We start from the raw sequence: 14,697 nt of genomic DNA on the forward strand, positions 1-14,697 counted from the left end.
TGACCCAATCTATCTTCGAAATAATAAATATTGGTTTTATCATATTATTTTTACAATATTATTTTAAATGTAAAAATAAATACTCTAGTTGTATTTTTTGCAAAATTCTCATACGAATCGAGACGTCACGTCGTTTTCGAGCTTGTCGCGCGTTTTTCGCGCTCGAATAGCCCACTAACAAAAAAAATGGTGTGACACGTCGATTGGCACGAGAAAACTGCAACAATAACAGTGGCGATAGTTAGGTGATAGTTTAGAAAATCATCATTGGGCCATCACAGCGAGTACACCAGTGGCGGATTTAAGGAGGGGGCCAGAGGGGCCTGGGCCCCCCCCATGGCCCCTAAGATGTTTAAAAATATAACTATGACATGAAACTTATAATCACAATTCACGAAAAATTCCGGTTATATTTATAAGTCATCCTTAAAAGTTGAAACTAAATAGGCTGTAGCTATACTATAAGATAAGACGTTACATGCTATAGCTGCTATAATGTAACGTCTTATCTGATCGCCTATTAGATTGACGTAAAACGACATAACTTGCAGAAAGTGTCAAATAGCTTATCTGAAATGAACAATTATTAGTAATAGCTAGGTTAATATATTGTATGATTTGGTTTAGTTTACTTTTGTCGTATTTACACGTATGAGTATCGTCTTGTCTTCGTAGTTCGTTATATCATGTCACAAAAACGTCAAAGTGAAATATTTACTTCTTTCTTTAAGAAAAAAAAAGTTGATGACAATAGTACACTTACAAATGAAAATATTTTGAATGAAACTGCTTCACAACAAGAACCAGCTGTTTACACTAATTTGTCGGAAATAAATGATACTAAAGAATATGATATAGGATTTGCAGTTGAAGAGGATTCTAATGTTAAAATACGAAAAGAGATAAGTCAACTTTATAATTATTTATGTAAAACGTGGACTCCAAATAAAAAGTATGTTTTTCCAGTAACAAAAGATAAAAATGGTCATAGTAGAAGTTTTCGTATTGAATGGATAGATAAATACAATTGGTTAGCTTATAGTCATTTAAGTAAGGGAGCTTTTTGCAAAGTGTGTGTACTTTTTGGACCAAAGGTGGGTGGAATTGGGGGACAAAGGCTTGGAATTTGTTTGCCAAACAACATTCGAGACGTTTACAATTTTGTCTATAAAACACTACTTTTAATTATATTTTTTTTTATATACAAATATTTTTAATTTTAATACTTTTTTATGTGCATACATTTATATAATACATTATACATAATTATACATTTTAAAATACTATTATACTAATACAAGTGTTTTTATAAAAATATGTACTAATGTAAAAAAAAATAATGGGCCCCCCCCCAAAAAAAAATCCTAGATCCGCCACTGGAGTACACGTATACTAGTGTACTCATTCATTTCAGGAAACAACCTTTATATATACATTGTATAATATTATAAACAGTGTAAACCCTCATAGGCAATAATAGTCTATATTATACTCTATAGTCCAGAGATAAAAATGAAGTAGTCGTTATTTCGGATTTGCGGTTCTAAAATAATAAACAAAACTAGCCAAATAATTTAATCTATTATAAATTTAATTATAACAATTGTTTTTTTTTTGTTTTGCCATTTTATATAAAAAATTATGTTTTTTTCTAATAAAAACACTGTATACTAAATTATGACTAGTGATGTAATTTTATATTACAAATGTTTTGGTTTCCCTATTAAATTTTACTAATGTCTCACTTTGAGTAAAGAAAAAAAATATGGTCACTTTGAGTATACCCACCGCACACTGATGGATTTGACATCTAGTTTATATTATATAACACAGAGATAATCCCATGATGTAAATTTGATGGCAATTTTAAAAATGTTGCATTACAAAGAAAGGTTCGTATACAAGGATTTGTTGGGATATGAATAACTGTAAACCATGTAATTATCCACTAATGACTACATAATTTATGCATAATGTAAACTATGTCGCTTGATATAAGTTTAACCAATGATAATAAAAATGAAAATTCTCAGAATAATTTATTTACTTATTAAATATTAACTTATAGGGTTTTATTTTAAAATATAAAATCACTGACATCACCCTATTTCGTATAATTGAAGGACGATTATATTTACTTAATAATAATAATAATAGGTAAATAAAATCATTTTTCATAGCATACGAATTATCGTACATAATTTTATAAAATAATCATTTCATATTAATATACGCTTATGATCTTTGTCATATATTATCCAATGTACATAAATATATTTTTATATAAATGTAACTTATTTTTATGCCATTAATTTAGGTTTGAAATTAAAGTTTAAGCCGTTTAAGGCCGGAGAACAACCAACAGCGTATGCTTGAAATTGCAAAGGATATATAGATTTTATATATTATAGTATATTATAATATAGCGTAGCTGCCAACATTCTCAACAGTAGCGAATTTAGGAATTTAACGCCACAGGTACAGGGCTTATGTATGCGGGTTATCGACGTAGACATACTTGTGGACGGTAGTCTCCCATAATACAATAAAACATAAATAAAATCTATAATTTTAGTATTTTTGTGGTTTTGTAATTTAATTTAATTACTGTTTAGCACTAAACATGATATTTTCTGCCTTAGAAGTATATTCTTTTCAAAATGTTTAAATGTATAGACTTTTTATATTTATGCAGAATATGTAAATTATATTGAACATATAACATATTGTATTTAATTTATTATTAAGCCTGTAAGCCCTTAAAAATCAAAAAGGGAGTTCATAATTTTAAATTTTATGCTGAAAGATAAATTTATTAGGTTGGTTTTATAAAATTTGATATTGCAATTCTTTACATTTTTAAAGTTTTCGTTATTTTTTCACTGTTTTCATACCTTTTCTATATTTTTTACTGACATTGGTCGCTTAAAATTTTTTACACTTTTTTTTTTAATTTTCATCTAATATAAATATTTTACATGCCGTATTTCATTAATTATTATACTGAATTTAAAATACTTTACGCAATAGATTTTAATATATTTTTAAATTATGATTGTCTAATAAATTTATAGTGTATTTTATGCATTACAATTATTTTTAAGATTTATATGTATTAATATAAGATCGTTGAGTGCATTTTTGGGGGGATTTATTTGTACTTAATAATTGTACTTGTATACTGCATTTTTAAGATATTTTAAATGAGTTAAATTCGCCCTATAAATTATAATTCTATAAGTGATGAGTTAATAACTTTAATAATATAATATAATATGCTGTCTTAGAAAAGAAATAGTTAACATGTTGTTGACTGTTATAAAATATAAATTCTGACTAGTAGTTATACAAATTATAATTAGAAAATAATAATTAGAAATCTCAGATGATAAATCGTCTCAAATTAATTCTCTGTCGAAATCAATTCGTACACGTTTTGGTGAAAACGTGGTCAATTATCTTATTTGGTGGAAACGGGTGTCGTCCGTTTCAACTCGTCGCTGTACTAGGTATACTTCACCGAATTTATTTCTTCACTAAACTTTTTTTTTAACTACCAATTATACAAAAAAATTTAAAATAAAAAATTCAACTAAAGTATCACTTATAATAACTTTTAAAAAACCAGATTAATTTAAGAGAACCTCGCTACTTTCGTCAACTTAAGTGAAAAAGATAAAATGTTTGGTCAAAATTAAGTTAGTTTATGTAGCCGATTTCAATTATGAAAAAAACATTTTTATTCTACAGCTGAAAAATATTTAAAGACCATAATTATTATTTATAGAACACTTTGAAAATGTAATTTTATTTAATTTTGAATTATAATTATTAATTATAAACATTAAGATATACCTATTGAATTTATAAATATTAATTGTATTATTTGTATTAAATTAGTTATTACATAAATTATGAGATTATGTATTATACTATTATGCTACCTTAAAAACGCAGACAATATTCTGAAACACGTCGTTCTATAACATTATACTTCTATACATCATTCGTTTTAAAACATACTATTTTCGTTGATAAAAATAACGAAAAATGAATTTTGTATGTAATTAAATAAAATTATCTTGAACCCCAAATACAATTCATATCGAAATGTTAGTGACTCATAGTTTTATGGCTTTGATTAATTTGAACATATTTTCTTTATTAAATTACTACATAAATGTCAAAATATAAATTGCATGTAATCATAAAAATTATTTCGTTAATGATTGAATAATACATTCCAAATGTGTAATTGTTATCTACAAATAATAGTAAATCTTCAACCACGTCATTATTATTGACATTTAAACAAATTTTATATAAACCTCGAAGTGATCGTACGATTGATGTTATATTGTGTTAGCCGACAGCTTAAAACGTTTGTTTGAAACAATAAGAGTGTGTTAATAAGTATTATTCAGTATTCTTTTTCGACGAAAGCAGCGACGCGGCGTTTTATAGGTAAATCATCTAAATTTTTAGATGAAATATACTACTCACCATACGATTATATTTATTATTATTAATATTGTATGATGTTTTAGCAGAATTGGATTTTTGGAGTGTCGATCGGCAGCTCGAGTTCGTGTCCCATTTGCATTCAACAGTCAACACTCGTTTCAATCCGTAAGTTTAATTTCTGTTATAATTTATTGAAATACAATATACGGCGAAAAATATTTCTATTAATCGATATATATTTATAGACAACCGTTAATTAATTTATATTTTCAATTTTTTTTTTTAATTCTGAAACACGAAAGTAAAAATTATAACAAGTCGATACAAATCCACTAACGATTTAATTTAGTTGAAAGTTATTTTTGCATATAATTAAAAATAATTTTAAAATATATTTACAAAAAAAAATTATATTAATAATGATAAAATATTAATATATAATTTATATATGATGTAGATACGTATAAACTATAAAGTAACACGTTACTACCATACATTATATATATATTATACACCGATATAATTAATGATCTCATAAATATTAATATTACATTTATATTATATTTACCTGTAAAGACACTGCACCTAAAACTGCTTGAGTTATAAGTTCAGTATGTTTTGCAGTTGTTTTTAAAAATTGCATTGCTTTTCTGGCTTCAATTTTTGCAACATCAGGTGTATGGTTATTACTTTCATGAAAAATTTGACCATCCTTCGAATTAATACGACCACGACATTTTTTCGTATTGCATTCGATACATCGCCAACTACTGTTTTTGTCAAATGTATATAAATATCTGTTATATCTCAGAAGGTTTCCACCTTTTTCACATTTAATGATTTCCATTTCATTTTTAAAATTATGATTTAAAAAAATTAAAATGTGAAGTACAATAAATTGAGTAGTGTTCAGTGCACAACGTATGAAAATATAGTAAAAAACCTACGTCTACTGCTGCGTTATCGTCGTTGCAATTTTATTCTAATAAAAACGGTTTAATATCAATACGATAACGAACGATGCAGCAAATAAGTAATAACATTATCTGATTAATGATTATCATCAAACATAAAGATTATCTGACAGGTTATATAGGTATCCACAGACACTGCGAACGAATTCATTTCTAATTTTGTCATTTCGTATACAGCAATTTTGCACTTAATACAATGAACTTTTATGAACTTTTACTCAGTTCAGTATAATATTATGTAGCGCTCAATTGTCTGCGCTCAATTGTCGGGACACACAAAATACCATTCGAGAATATTTACGCTGGTTGGTACTTAATGTTATTACAAACTCCTCAAGGATCACAAGTCACAACCACACATATCCAAAAATTATAATATCTTAGGCGGAACTATATACTAACCGTGAGAAATTAACTCTTAGATTTGTGAAATAAATCAAATAGATATATCGTTGATTACGATCTGTTATTTCAGATTGACTCGTATACAATATGCTCAAGTTAAAAACAAATAAACATTCTTTTGATTTTATCATTTTGTTTTAGACAAACAACATGTCATCTGCAGGACCAAATAATAGCCAAACTTCTTCTTCAAAAGATAATAAAAGCAATATAAATAAACATCAGGTGGAATATGTAACCGTGAAAAAAAATAAAGTGCAATATCAAAAACCAACTGCACTTGTGCAACCTCAAAAGCGGAGTGATTTAAAACCGATGATTCCAAAACCGTCTAGTCGTTAAGACTAGCATGAAAGTTTGTATAAATATGTTGTAAATAATTTTTATTTTATAATATTTAGATAAGTTCTCCATATATATATAATGTAAAAAAATAAAAATAAATATATTATTATTTGAATTTAATATTGATTTATTTTAATATAAAATAATACAAATCACATAACACCGAGAAAAAATATTTATTTCATGAATAAAATAAATATGAAATATATTAGAACAACGCATTATTGATATTGCAGTAGTGAATGAATAGGTTACTTCTGATAGCAAAATTTTAAGGAGTGTTTTGTTTGGTAGTATCTTTTTATATTTTACGCAGAAATAAAAAAATATTTTAAAATTAATAAGACCTAGACGTACGAAATTGGTTGTACAAATTATTCGTAAAATTTTAGTCGTATTAATTACGTACTTACATGTCGTATCGTGTCGTTTATTGGTTACAGAACACGTCAAATGTGTACATTTTTAAGAACAGATATATATAAATGTACAATTGTCGTGATCATACTCATATCTATAGTATATTATAATGGATAAATGTAAGTTCCTACACAAGACCTAGCAGTTAAAAAAAAACACTTTTGTTAGTTTTATATATAACCAGCTTGTCTTCAAGACCCTGCAATGATCAATCGTCTTCTTCACAGGATCAAAATCATAAAAAGTATAAGAGCAAAAGTCAGATGGAGTCGGATACAGTTGAAAAGTATAAAGCGCAACCTTTAAACCGGCTAATAAGCCGATTGCGTTCGTGTCGCACCAAGTGCGGAATATCAAACTGATGTTTCCCAAACCGCCTGGTCGTCAAGCCTAGAATTTAAGACTTTGATCACCATGTAAATTTCAATAATCTCAACCATTTTTTATGACTTCCAACATTTAATTAGGTATTTTTTTAAAAATTATTGTTTTTAACTACAGCTGATCGGTAATCATTTTTATTTGATTATATGAACTCAGATAAGTTCACCAAACTTTCACTACACATGACAATACTATGATGTGTGGCTAATATAATGAAAGAAAAAAGAAAAATATATTATTATTTGAATTTATTTGATTTTTTTTAATTTAATATAATATAAATCAGATGTTTTAAAACCCCAGAACACTAAGAAAAAATATTTATTTTATGAATAAATATGAAATATATTAGAGCTATATAGTTGCCATCCAACGTATTATGGATATTGCATTAGTGAATGGATAGGTTGCTCCTGATATCAAAACATTCAGGTTTAAATAAACGATTTTTATAAATTTAATATATTTTAACAGAATATTACTCAATTACGTTATTTACCACTTTTTAACCATAACTTATAAATACATTATATAAATCAATTTTCGTAGATTTAATTAATTTTACCATCATTTGAATATTTTTTAAGTTATCTAATTATTGCCGAATCCGACAACAGATGAAATTGAGGAACAGCTACGGCAATCAGAAGAGTTCACGCGATGGGAGATTAATATGGAATTAGGCCTATACGGCGACGACGACGACACCGAAACGTGATCGGAGAATGAAGACTCCGATCTAATGTCCGTGGATACGTCAGAAGAGGAAGAACCCTCGGAGCAGCCGACCCGGCTTTTCGTCCCGACACCCATGGAGATTAGGCATGCGGAAGCCGCTCGTAATCGCGGTAGAAACGTTGCGAGAAGAGGGCGCATTAGTAGAACCACAAGGTACAGTATTACAATAACGATTAAGTGTATTATAACTAATAACAACAATGACAGTGATAACGAAATGATATGGTGATAAAAAACAAGTGCGCGTGTTTCACGGCCCATGCTCCCGATCACCGGGACTGTTTCGGTGCGCGTGCTCGTTTTTTCCTTCATGTCGTTATCATAATTACGCATGTACAACTAACAACGTTCAATTTTTACTGTTCACAGAACCGAGATCCACAACATCACGTCATTCGAAAGCGGAATTACTTTCAACGGGTTCGCCAGAAATCTCGAGCTCCAAGAAATCCTGGGATATTCTATCGACGAAAATGGTTCGCTATTGTACATGGTGAAATGGAGCAACGACGAAGATAGGATCAGGCTAGTGGAATCGAGCGTGATTAGAGAGCACAGGCCGATGATGCTCGTGGATTTTCATGAATCGAACATCTTGGATCCGCAAAATCCACAAAACTAATGGCTCGGTAAGTTATACATAATAATAAAAATAACAATAAATTATAGATGAGCGGACAATATTGTTTAACCTTATCGAAATAAAACTTCTCACAAAAAAATAAATAATAAATAAAAATTTTATTATTACGATATATTTCTACGTCATGGAATTAGCTGTTAAATTAATAATAATACATTATTAATTATTTATCCATGCTTAAGAAGTTTCATCGCATATTTTTATTTTCATATACCCTGCAGGCCAGGATTATACCTTATAGAAAATGTAATGGTTTATTAAAAAATACAAAAATATTTCTCATGTTAATGTCTACTCATGACAAAAAATTAGTTTTTATTTTTATTATTTAAAACATGTTATTATTATTATTATTTTTTGATTTCATAAAAATATGAAATTTAGGCATATAACAATGTGCTACAATCATACATTTAAAATATAATTTAACATTTAGACAATATAACCATGGCATATAGAATATATAGATTAAATATGACTGAATAATTGTTTAAAGATTAGAATTAGTTTAACTACCTTATAATTTTTATTTTGTGTTTTCAGTATTTAATATTTTTTTTATAAGAAATTTTATTCTTTCAAAATTAATATTTATGTATATAAAAGATTATTTTGATGAAATTATAAAGCATAAAAATATCTTATTTATAATATTTTGAGTACCTAGTTATAACTTATAATATCTTGTAACATTTATCAATAATCATATGTCTTAATAATATTATACACTAATGACTAGTCAAAATTTGATAATTAGACTATGTAAGAGAAAAAAAAATTAAGAATATAATTTTTAGTTTGTTAAAGTAGTTTTATCAATTATGCAAAATATAAGATTATGTTCTTTTTTTTTTAGGCCCCCATTTCTCCTTAATCCGGGCCTGATAATACCTATTTTTAAGAAGATTATTAATTTATTGCAGGACCAAATAATAGCCAATCTTCTTCTTCAAAAGATAATAAAAGCAATATAAATAAACATCAGGTGGAATATGTAACCGTGAAAAAAAATAAAGTGCAATATCAAAAACCAACTGCACTTGTGCAACCTCAAAAGCGGAGTGATTTAAAACCGATGATTCCAAAACCGTCTAGTCGTTAAGACTAGCATGAAAGTTTGTATAAATATGTTGTAAATAATTTTTATTTTATAATATTTAGATAAGTTCTCCATATATATATAATGTAAAAAAATAAAAATAAATATATTATTATTTGAATTTAATATTGATTTATTTTAATATAAAATAATACAAATCACATAACACCGAGAAAAAATATTTATTTCATGAAATAAATAATTCATTTAATTCAAAAAAATTATAATAATAATGATAAAATATTAATATATAATTTATATATGATGTAGATACGTATAAACTATAAAGTAACACGTTACTACCATACATTTTATATATATTATACACCGATATAATTAATGATCTCATAAATATTAATATTACATTTATATTATATTTACCTGTAAAGACACTGCACCTAAAACTGCTTGAGTTATAAGTTCAGTATGTTTTGCAGTTGTTTTTAAAAATTGCATTGCTTTTCTGGCTTCAATTTTTGCAACATCAGGTGTATGGTTATTACTTTCATGAAAAATTTGACCATCCTTCGAATTAATACGACCACGACATTTTTTCGTATTGCATTCGATACATCGCCAACTACTGTTTTTGTCAAATGTATATAAATATCTGTTATATCTCAGAAGGTTTCCACCTTTTTCACATTTAATGATTTCCATTTCATTTTTAAAATTATGATTTAAAAAAATTAAAATGTGAAGTACAATAAATTGAGTAGTGTTCAGTGCACAACGTATGAAAATATAGTAAAAAACCTACGTCTACTGCTGCGTTATCGTCGTTGCAATTTTATTCTAATAAAAACGGTTTAATATCAATACGATAACGAACGATGCAGCAAATAAGTAATAACATTATCTGATTAATGATTATCATCAAACATAAAGATTATCTGACAGGTTATATAGGTATCCACAGACACTGCGAACGAATTCATTTCTAATTTTGTCATTTCGTATACAGCAATTTTGCACTTAATACAATGAACTTTTATGAACTTTTACTCAGTTCAGTATAATATTATGTAGCGCTCAATTGTCTGCGCTCAATTGTCGGGACACACAAAATACCATTCGAGAATATTTACGCTGGTTGGTACTTAATGTTATTACAAACTCCTCAAGGATCACAAGTCACAACCACACATATCCAAAAATTATAATATCTTAGGCGGAACTATATACTAACCGTGAGAAATTAACTCTTAGATTTGTGAAATAAATCAAATAGATATATCGTTGATTACGATCTGTTATTTCAGATTGACTCGTATACAATATGCTCAAGTTAAAAACAAATAAACATTCTTTTGATTTTATCATTTTGTTTTAGACAAACAACATGTCATCTGCAGGACCAAATAATAGCCAAACTTCTTCTTCAAAAGATAATAAAAGCAATATAAATAAACATCAGGTGGAATATGTAACCGTGAAAAAAAATAAAGTGCAATATCAAAAACCAACTGCACTTGTGCAACCTCAAAAGCGGAGTGATTTAAAACCGATGATTCCAAAACCGTCTAGTCGTTAAGACTAGCATGAAAGTTTGTATAAATATGTTGTAAATAATTTTTATTTTATAATATTTAGATAAGTTCTCCATATATATATAATGTAAAAAAATAAAAATAAATATATTATTATTTGAATTTAATATTGATTTATTTTAATATAAAATAATACAAATCACATAACACCGAGAAAAAATATTTATTTCATGAATAAAATAAATATGAAATATATTAGAACAACGCATTATTGATATTGCAGTAGTGAATGAATAGGTTACTTCTGATAGCAAAATTTTAAGGAGTGTTTTGTTTGGTAGTATCTTTTTATATTTTACGCAGAAATAAAAAAATATTTTAAAATTAATAAGACCTAGACGTACGAAATTGGTTGTACAAATTATTCGTAAAATTTTAGTCGTATTAATTACGTACTTACATGTCGTATCGTGTCGTTTATTGGTTACAGAACACGTCAAATGTGTACATTTTTAAGAACAGATATATATAAATGTACAATTGTCGTGATCATACTCATATCTATAGTATATTATAATGGATAAATGTAAGTTCCTACACAAGACCTAGCAGTTAAAAAAAACACTTTTGTTAGTTTTATATATAACCAGCTTGTCTTCAAGACCCTGCAATGATCAATCGTCTTCTTCACAGGATCAAAATCATAAAAAGTATAAGAGCAAAAGTCAGATGGAGTCGGATACAGTTGAAAAGTATAAAGCGCAACCTTTAAACCGGCTAATAAGCCGATTGCGTTCGTGTCGCACCAAGTGCGGAATATCAAACTGATGTTTCCCAAACCGCCTGGTCGTCAAGCCTAGAATTTAAGACTTTGATCACCATGTAAATTTCAATAATCTCAACCATTTTTTATGACTTCCAACATTTAATTAGGTATTTTTTTAAAAATTATTGTTTTTAACTACAGCTGATCGGTAATCATTTTTATTTGATTATATGAACTCAGATAAGTTCACCAAACTTTCACTACACATGACAATACTATGATGTGTGGCTAATATAATGAAAGAAAAAAGAAAAATATATTATTATTTGAATTTATTTGATTTTTTTTAATTTAATATAATATAAATCAGATGTTTTAAAACCCCAGAACACTAAGAAAAAATATTTATTTTATGAATAAATATGAAATATATTAGAGCTATATAGTTGCCATCCAACGTATTATGGATATTGCATTAGTGAATGGATAGGTTGCTCCTGATATCAAAACATTCAGGTTTAAATAAACGATTTTTATAAATTTAATATATTTTAACAGAATATTACTCAATTACGTTATTTACCACTTTTTAACCATAACTTATAAATACATTATATAAATCAATTTTCGTAGATTTAATTAATTTTACCATCATTTGAATATTTTTTAAGTTATCTAATTATTGCCGAATCCGACAACAGATGAAATTGAGGAACAGCTACGGCAATCAGAAGAGTTCACGCGATGGGAGATTAATATGGAATTAGGCCTATACGGCGACGACGACGACACCGAAACGTGATCGGAGAATGAAGACTCCGATCTAATGTCCGTGGATACGTCAGAAGAGGAAGAACCCTCGGAGCAGCCGACCCGGCTTTTCGTCCCGACACCCATGGAGATTAGGCATGCGGAAGCCGCTCGTAATCGCGGTAGAAACGTTGCGAGAAGAGGGCGCATTAGTAGAACCACAAGGTACAGTATTACAATAACGATTAAGTGTATTATAACTAATAACAACAATGACAGTGATAACGAAATGATATGGTGATAAAAAACAAGTGCGCGTGTTTCACGGCCCATGCTCCCGATCACCCGGACTGTTTCGGTGCGCGTGCTCGTTTTTTCCTTCATGTCGTTATCATAATTACGCATGTACAACTAACAACGTTCAATTTTTACTGTTCACAGAACCGAGATCCACAACATCACGTCATTCGAAAGCGGAATTACTTTCAACGGGTTCGCCAGAAATCTCGAGCTCCAAGAAATCCTGGGATATTCTATCGACGAAAATGGTTCGCTATTGTACATGGTGAAATGGAGCAACGACGAAGATAGGATCAGGCTAGTGGAATCGAGCGTGATTAGAGAGCACAGGCCGATGATGCTCGTGGATTTTCATGAATCGAACATCTTGGATCCGCAAAATCCACAAAACTAATGGCTCGGTAAGTTATACATAATAATAAAAATAACAATAAATTATAGATGAGCGGACAATATTGTTTAACCTTATCGAAATAAAACTTCTCACAAAAAAATAAATAATAAATAAAAATTTTATTATTACGATATATTTCTACGTCATGGAATTAGCTGTTAAATTAATAATAATACATTATTAATTATTTATCCATGCTTAAGAAGTTTCATCGCATATTTTTATTTTCATATACCCTGCAGGCCAGGATTATACCTTATAGAAAATGTAATGGTTTATTAAAAAATACAAAAATATTTCTCATGTTAATGTCTACTCATGACAAAAAATTAGTTTTTATTTTTATTATTTAAAACATGTTATTATTATTATTATTTTTTGATTTCATAAAAATATGAAATTTAGGCATATAACAATGTGCTACAATCATACATTTAAAATATAATTTAACATTTAGACAATATAACCATGGCATATAGAATATATAGATTAAATATGACTGAATAATTGTTTAAAGATTAGAATTAGTTTAACTACCTTATAATTTTTATTTTGTGTTTTCAGTATTTAATATTTTTTTTATAAGAAATTTTATTCTTTCAAAATTAATATTTATGTATATAAAAGATTATTTTGATGAAATTATAAAGCATAAAAATATCTTATTTATAATATTTTGAGTACCTAGTTATAACTTATAATATCTTGTAACATTTATCAATAATCATATGTCTTAATAATATTATACACTAATGACTAGTCAAAATTTGATAATTAGACTATGTAAGAGAAAAAAAAATTAAGAATATAATTTTTAGTTTGTTAAAGTAGTTTTATCAATTATGCAAAATATAAGATTATGTTCTTTTTTTTTTAGGCCCCCATTTCTCCTTAATCCGGGCCTGATAATACCTATTTTTAAGAAGATTATTAATTTATTGCAGGACCAAATAATAGCCAATCTTCTTCTTCAAAAGATAATAAAAGCAATATAAATAAACATCAGGTGGAATATGTAACCGTGAAAAAAAATAAAGTGCAATATCAAAAACCAACTGCACTTGTGCAACCTCAAAAGCGGAGTGATTTAAAACCGATGATTCCAAAACCGTCTAGTCGTTAAGACTAGCATGAAAGTTTGTATAAATATGTTGTAAATAATTTTTATTTTATAATATTTAGATAAGTTCTCCATATATATATAATGTAAAAAAATAAAAATAAATATATTATTATTTGAATTTAATATTGATTTATTTTAATATAAAATAATACAAATCACATAACACCGAGAAAAAATATTTATTTCATGAAATAAATAATTCATTTAATTCAAAAAAATTATAATAATAATGATAAAATATTAATATATAATTTATATATGATGTAGATACGTATAAACTATAAAGTAACACGTTACTACCATACATTTTATATATATTATACACCGATATAATTAATGATCTCATAAATATTAATATTACATTTATATTATATTTACCTGTAAAGACACTGCACCTAAAAC

The sequence above is a fragment of the Rhopalosiphum padi genome, chromosome 3, assembly GCF_020882245.1.
Source record: "Rhopalosiphum padi isolate XX-2018 chromosome 3, ASM2088224v1, whole genome shotgun sequence".
NCBI lineage: Eukaryota > Metazoa > Arthropoda > Insecta > Hemiptera > Aphididae > Rhopalosiphum > Rhopalosiphum padi.